Source organism: Gossypium arboreum, chromosome 8, assembly GCF_025698485.1.
Source record: "Gossypium arboreum isolate Shixiya-1 chromosome 8, ASM2569848v2, whole genome shotgun sequence".
NCBI classification, from domain to species: Eukaryota; Viridiplantae; Streptophyta; class Magnoliopsida; order Malvales; family Malvaceae; genus Gossypium; species Gossypium arboreum.
The window spans coordinates 117,748,733-117,756,880 of NC_069077.1; the positions used below are offsets into that span (position 1 = coordinate 117,748,733).

At 33.9% G+C, this 8,148-nt stretch overlaps 1 non-coding gene across 1 annotated transcript; it reads left to right on the forward strand.

Moving 5' to 3' along the window:
* The first annotated feature begins 467 nt into the window (after nucleotides 1-467).
* Nucleotides 468-574, forward strand: LOC128280006 (small nucleolar RNA R71). Its single transcript, XR_008270188.1, has one exon. It is a non-coding gene; the product is annotated as a small nucleolar RNA R71 (small nucleolar RNA).
* The last annotated feature ends 7,574 nt before the right edge of the window (nucleotides 575-8,148 follow it).

Below are 8,148 nucleotides of genomic sequence, written 5' to 3' on the forward strand. Positions count from 1 at the left end.
AATGGTTTTGCCATGATGGGTTATAGAAATTGGATTGTAGTCCTTGCCTTCCTCAGTTTTGGTTCTGGTTGCCTATGTAATACACAGATTCTGGGTTCGATGGACATTATTCAAACAGATGTCCTTCCCTACAATAGACACAAGCTATATTTTTAAATTGATTTTGTGGTTGTGTTGCAAAACTATTAAACCCATTAGTGGTAAAATTTTTAAGCATTGAGGAAATCGAAGATACCTAAAATGCGAGTGAAATGAGAGCATCCACTTCATGTATTCCAGAGACTCGTCTTCCTAACACTGCTTGATTGGTTAGCCATTGATAATTGTTACTGGCAATCCTCTCAATGATTTCATAAGCCCCATTATAAGACTTGGAAAGGAGAGCACCATTAGCAGAAGCATGCACTATCATCCTCGAGTGAGCATTGAAACCATTATAAAACATCTCAAGTTGGATGGAATGTGGGATTCCATGATGAGGGCACTTCCATAATAATTCTTTGTACCTTTCTCATGCCTTATACAAGGACTCATCATCCATTTGTTGGAAAACAGTGATATCATTCCTCAACTTAGCATTTTTTTCTAGGCGAGAAATACTTCATAAGGAATCTTTCCACTAACTCTTGCCATGTGGAAATTGAATTTGGTGGCAATGAGTTCAACCAGGCTCGAGCTGTATCCCTTAGCGAATATGGGAATAGCTTTAATTGTAGCACATCTTCAGGTACTCCAGCTAACTTGAAAGAATCGCTCACCTCCATAAACAGTCTTAAGTGAATATGAGGATCTTCGATAGGCATTCCACTAAATTGGCCCACTGTCTGAAGCATCTGGAACATGACTGGCTTCAGCTTGAACTGTTGTGCCTCAATTTTGGGTCTCTTAATACCCGGATTAAGATCATGAAACATTGGAATGACATACCGTCTCAGAGCTCTATCCCTATCATTAGCAATAAGGATAGGGAATTTTGAGCAAGGTTTGCTCTATTTCCTTGATTCGGATTTTCGAAGTTCATCTCTTCAGTCCTTCTCTAACTTGCTTGTCTTTTTCGCTATCGAAAAGTTCTTTCAATCTCAAGGTCTACAAGGAGTAAATCGATGATTCAATCAATACTCATAAACACCTACAACAAACACAAAAAAATTAATTAAATTAAAAACTGAACAGAAAAAATAAACCAAAATGCAAAATTCACAAATTCAGAAATAAGGAATTTTTAAAATTGTCCCCGGCAACGGCGCCAAAAAGTTTGAATGACGAAAATATGCAAGTGTACACAATCGCAACAAGTAATAAAGTGACAAGTAAATGTCGACTTATCATACCTACAGGGACTGTGAAAAAAATTATTTCTAAATGCAATTTAAAACACTTTGATGAAGAAAAATATATTGATTTGACAAGGTGGTTAAAAACTAAGATTTTAAAATATTTTGATTTGACAAGGAGATTAAAAACTAAGATTTTTAGCTAAGTAAAATAAATAAATAGAAAATAAAATTTCCAGTGCACGATTTCAAAAGATGATTTTAATCAAGATGACATAATTGTGTTAGATTAATTACATTTCTTAACTTAGAATTATTAAACTCATGTTCATGTTGTTACGAATAAATTCACAGTAACTCAGTAATTTGCTAACTTATAAACATACTTACCTACCAAAATCCATTTATCTCTTGACTATATCTCTATGTCAATTCAACTGATTAAACAAATTTTAATAAGCAAATGTGTTAACGCATATACATACTTATGAAATTAAAATAATCTCTTGTACATATTTCTATGCCAATTCAAACAATTAATTCAATCTCATAAGCACATAAAAGATTACATGGGGTAACAATGTATTTCTACCTTGAAACAGTTTAATCACAATAATCTTGCAAGTTATGCAAGGCTAATGTATCATTAGATATTGTTTCTAATTTAACCCTCAGCTAGCTTAGATGATTAAACATGCACTGATTACAATTTCAATTTGTTTAAATAATTAATTCGTTAGTTACCTTACAATTGTAATGCAAGAATAACTTGGTCATGGTTTTACTTAATCAAACATCTTACCGAGGCCTATAACAACACAAACACAATTTTAATAAATTATGTAGATGAAATGCAATCAACCTAACATGAAGTCATATTAATTAAATTAAACATATCAACATTACAATTATTCATAGAGATTTTCATAACAACAACAATAAAATTAAAACGAATAAGGAACAAGAATCAAATCCGGTGTTTCTCCGAGGCTTGACTAGTTTGCTCCGCTCCTCCTTCTTCGCTTGTTCTTGTTGAACCGAGGCTTCTACAAACACTTGAATGCTGCTCCAAATGATTGTTGAAGGACTCTTTTTCAATAGGTGAAATCGGAAAGGGAATGGGGCAAGAAAATGAAGAACAATTGAATGGAATGAAGAAAGAAAAGTGAGAGAGAAGTGAAGAAATAAATGAGTTTGAGATGTGTTTGAAGTGAGCAGCCAAGGGGGATATTTATAGGTTGAGATGGCTGCTATAATTAGCAAAAATCAGCAGCCATAGAGTCCCCCCATGGCCGGCCACACATGTGGCAAGTTTGAAGGTCTCAAACTTGCAATTTTAAGGTAGGGGCAAATCTAGAAAGGCATAAATAGTGGAGGGGTTTGAATGCAATTTGAAGGAGTCTTCAAGGGCTATTTTGCAAGCCAAATTATCAGACAAACAAGCTGATTCAGTCAGCATGTGGGACAGTTTTGGGCTGCCCAGTGCTCGGTTGATCGATTTTCTCGATTCAGCTCAACTGGGCGCCTATTCATAATTAATTAACAATAATTTATTTAACCCAAATTAAATTGGATTAAAATTAAAATTAATTATATTATGAATTTATATTCATAATTTGGACCTTCTTAAGCTGAAAATTTAATTAGCATTAATGCTTCAAAATTACTTCTCAGTTTTGTGCTTCTAGCAGTGTCTGCCGAGCCATTTTTTGCCCTTTGTGCAAATCTGTCAAAAATAATCAAAATTAATTAAAATTTGATATAAAATTAATTAAAATTCAAAATGTTAATAATTTGAGTGTAATTTAATTATTTTATAATAATTATATATTTTTCGACAAGAATTTTACCGAAACCGTATGAATTTGAGTTAAAGGGCATGAAAAAGTGTGTATATTTTTGTGTTTCTAGGCCTATAGTTTGTTTTGCGTTCTCCCTTTCCCAAACATTTGATCCGTTGAATTACCCTACAAGATAGTTAAAAGGTCATGCTTCCACTCGCTAATTGCCAATAGAAGGATTAGTTCCTCGTGGCTTTCATAAACAACATGGAGTAGATATAAAAATTAATCATAATGAATGAATAGTAGAGTTTAAGAAAAACCTGATTAATTTTGATAATGAATGTGAATCCACAAGAGTCAATCTCCTTTACAACTCAAATCTCTTGAAATAAAATAAACAACAAAAGAAACGAAACTTTGAAAAACTAAGAAAACGAAATTAAACCTAAAGAGAAAGTCTAAGCTAATGGTATCGTCTCCCTAATGTGTGCCAGAGAGGTCTATTTATAGCCTTCAGGTAGTCATCGTCCTTAGCCCTAGGATAGCTAACGTTCCTGAGCTTTAAAGTTCGATTGTACAGACCAAAATGCCCCTACTTTGTGTTTTATTCTCATTACAGAGTTGATGTCGCGACACACCAGGACTTGTGTCACGACATAGCAACTAGCATATCCCTCTGTAGCCATCTTCAGGGGTATGTTACGATACCCTTAGCCTGTGTCGCGATATTGAAGGCAATTTATTACTTCCTCTATTCTACTTTCTATGTTGTGACATTGGATCCCCCATATTGCGACATAGCGTCCAGTATTGCCTCGAAATGCCTTTTAATGGTCTCTTACACACTCACAAAGTACGATAGCTCTCCCTTAGGCCTTATTCGGCCCTTACGGTTAATAAAAAACTCAATGTGCACATTTTATTAAATGTAAACAAAACTAAAGAAACTGAATTAAAACATAACAAAAATGATTGTATTCAAACTCCTTAAATGTGAAAGCTAGTTTAGTCTGCTACGCCGAATTACGGTAGATCAGTAGGTTGGTTATGCATAAGAATTGGCGTATATGTGTGCACCTGATATTCGAAAAGTGTCTGCCTATGACTTAAAAGAAATCCAAAATATTCAAGTTGAGAAATTTAACAATGAACGCTTAAAGGTAATCTGGGTTAAAATTCAGTAAGTTTGTTTGAACTTACAAGAGACTATTTTCTGATTGCAGGTTCTGATTAAAGGGTTGGTACGCCAGAAGGGACTAAGCCAGGACTTGTCAGGGTTGCAGTTCACATTGCGATATTATGCATACAGAGGGCATCATAGGAGTATGACACTTAGTTTTCTACACCATAAAGAATCTGTCTTTAACAAAGTTTTAAGTTGTAACGTCATATGTTATTTTTGAAACTTTGATTTAATTATTAAAAATATTCTTTTATGTTAAGAATAGTGCAAAAATAAATAAGAAGTATGTTTTAGAATTTACGCCGATTGTAAAATTTTTGCTAAGTGTTTATGTATTGTAACATCAGATATCCGGATCCTGTGATTTGGGTCTGGTAGAGGGTGTTACATTTGTGCTATGTGATCAATGAGTGTAAAAGTGTTAAAAATTTGATTGGCCATAGTTTGGAATGATGTTATGCATTTGGTAAATTTGGTTAGGTTGTTTGTTGGAATTTGAAAAGTTCATATGGATGTTAAAACATGTTCGTAGGGAGCATGAAATAAGCACCAATGTGATTTTTGCCAAAACAGGGGCAACATCGCGACCACATCTCCCCAACGTTGTGACATAGAACAACAGTGAATGGTGTCGCAATGTTGAGATTTCTAAAGTCGCAATATAACTCACTAACTAATGATGTTGTGATGTGAAAGCCATGATGTTGCGACGTCAGCCTGTAAGTTGAAAACTTTACAATAAGTCCTTAACCAACCTCGGGTTAGTAAAAGAGATTTTGTAAGCGCGTATAAGTCAAGAAAGGATTTTACATCATATTGAAATGTGTTTTAAATTAGTAAGCATACTAACATTGTTAATATGTATTGAATTTTTTTTTAGTTGCTCCAGCAAAGAATATAGTATCGTGTAGTTTGGATTCGATGATCGGGTCGGGCAAAGAGTATTACAATACCCCTCACCTGTCCCAATGATCAATACGAAGGGGAAAAGCCAACGAAACATGTACGAGTAATAATTTTAAAATTTATTTAAGAGTTATAAGTTTAAAAAATTATACAATCGTTAAAATAAAAATGAGACAAATTGAAAACTTTGGTAACAATTTAAAATCATTTAGAACCAATTCAGGGTAGATCAGAAGTGATCAGAACTCAAAACGGGCCCTCGGATGGTCAAAACAACTTAAAATGGTGTAGTGTGAATAATATGGTGTACAGGGATGAGATGTAACACCCCTTACCCGTTACCGTCGCCGGAACAGGATACAAGGTATTACCAGAACATAATACCTACCATTAAACATAATCGAAATATAAATATGTCTTGAACAATATTAGCCAACTTTAATGGCTTGTACAAATTAGCTGGTCGAGTACTGTAACTAATATTTTAAACCTAGACAAATATGACACGTAACAAAATAATTAAGCCTACTATACATGCCATAATTCAAAACGTTTAGTTCAAATACCCTAAAGTAGGATAGTGCGGATAGATCTTCACGATCCTTAACTCCTGAGTAAGCCGGAGAACACTATAAGACAAAAGAGAGAAACAAAGTAAGCTTATAGCTTAGTAAGTAAGTATGTAAATACTAATTAAAAAAATCTAACATGTTTACACAACAATTCAAGTACATCTACTTTAACTTCACTATTCATTCCACTTTGATTAAGCTGTCTCTGCTGCGTCATATTCACTAAATAAATCATAACTCGAGTTACCAAACTCGAAATTCAAATCCGTAAAATTTCCCTGAATCTAGACTCATAAAGCTTTTTGCTAATTTTTTTCTATAATTTTTGGTTCAGCCGATTAGTACAGTTTATTAGTTAAAGTTTCCCCTGTTACACAGCTCGACTGATCTGACCTCTGTTCACTACAAATTGAATTTCTCTCAGTACACAATTCAAACAACCCTGAAGTCTGTTTCATTTAAAATAGTCTCAATAAGGAATTTAGGCATGTAAACTATATTTCTTAATTTGCTTTGTACAATTTTTAATGATTTTTCAAAGTTGGAACAGGGGATCACGTATTCATCCTGAGCAGGTCACATACAATTGTAAATATCTCAAAATATAGAATTCCTTTGCTTGCTCTGTTTCTTTTATATGAAAGTAGACTCATTAAACTTTAATTTCACATCTCATTCAACCTCTAATTATATTCCTCCTATTTTTGGTGATTTTTCAAAATCACGTCACTGCTACCATCTAAAAACAGTTTTAATGCTAATTTCACTCTTTCACAAATTCTTTATGCTAACCTCATTTTATCTTATATTTGTATATACCACAAATCATTTTCACCATATTTCATTCACCATAAGTATAGGTCCAAACCACAATGTCACCACAAAACCATCCCGTTGAACAATTCGGATCAATCCTCGATATTTAATGGTTTGAAGACACACCCCACCATCATACTTCGTTTAGTTCGGCTCTCTTGTACACATGGTGAACACTTAGTACCACTCATGCGACCTAGCCGATTTGTCTCGTAGCTCTCTTGTCTACATGGTGTCCGTCACTTGGAATCACGCATGCGACCCAGCTACATTTATCTTTCACGTAGCTCTCTTGTCTACATGGTGTCCTTCACTTGGAATCACGCATGCGACCTAGCTACATTTATCTTTCACATAGCTCTCTTGTCTACATGGGATACATCTCGTATCACACATGTGACCTAGCTACTACAGGGTGTCTCGTAGCTTTCTTGTACACATGATGTGCACTCGGCATCATACATGTGACCTAGCTACGCTCCATCTATTTTATTCGATTTTTAGAATGTTCAACCGGATCTCTCTCTCTATTATTTATTTCCATTCTTCCAATAGTCGATTTATACTTCAACATCAGCTAGTATATACATATAATAGGCTGAAATATAAGAATGTACATGAAATTATTGTAATATTTACATACAAACTTACCTTGGTGCAAAATGTGGAAATTTTGCAATTTAATCCAAAACTTTTTCCTTCCCCGTTCAAGATCAATTCGCGTCTTTCTTGATCTATAATAACACATTTAGCTCATTTAATACTCATACTATTTATTTCAATCCAAAAATCACATCATGGAAAAATTACATTTTGCCCCTAACTTTACAAAATTACATTTTGCCCCTAGGCTCGGAATTAATTTCAGCCCTTATTCTTATGTTTTATGATATGCTGAACATTTTCTCTTCTACAACCACATCAAATTCTCACTCTATCATATAGTTATGAACAATAGGTATTTTTACCGATTATCTTGCTTTTACTCGTTTTCACTTAAAACCGAGTAGCACAAGTTATTTAACATAATTTAAAACCTCATATTCTATCATAAAACATCAAAATACACAAATTTCACCTATGGGTATTTTTCCAAATATGAACCCTAGGTTAAATTATTACTAGCATAAGCTTAATCGAGCTTCCGGATTCCAAAAGCGTAAAGAACATTAAAAGCGGGCTTGGAATCACTTACTATGGAGCTTGAAAATTGAAGAAACCCTAGCTATGGAGAGAGGGAGAATTGGCAGCAACTAAGGAGGATGATGACCAATTTTGTGTTATTTTTCCCATTTTATTTCATTTAATATCCAAATGACCAAAATGCCCTCCTTACTAAACTTTCAAAATTCCTTCCATGTCCTAATTTTGTCCATGAACTTAAAATTGGTCAAATTGCTATTTAAGACCTCCTAATTAATATTCCAAAACAATTTCATACTAAAACTTCGGGATGCAAATTTTGCAACTTATTCGATTTAGTCCCTACTTTCAATTTAAGCACTTTAGGCATAGAATTTCATCACGAAATTTTCACACAATCATGCAATCATATCATAAACCCCAAAATAATTATAAAACAATTATTTCTATCTCGGATTTGTGGTCACGAA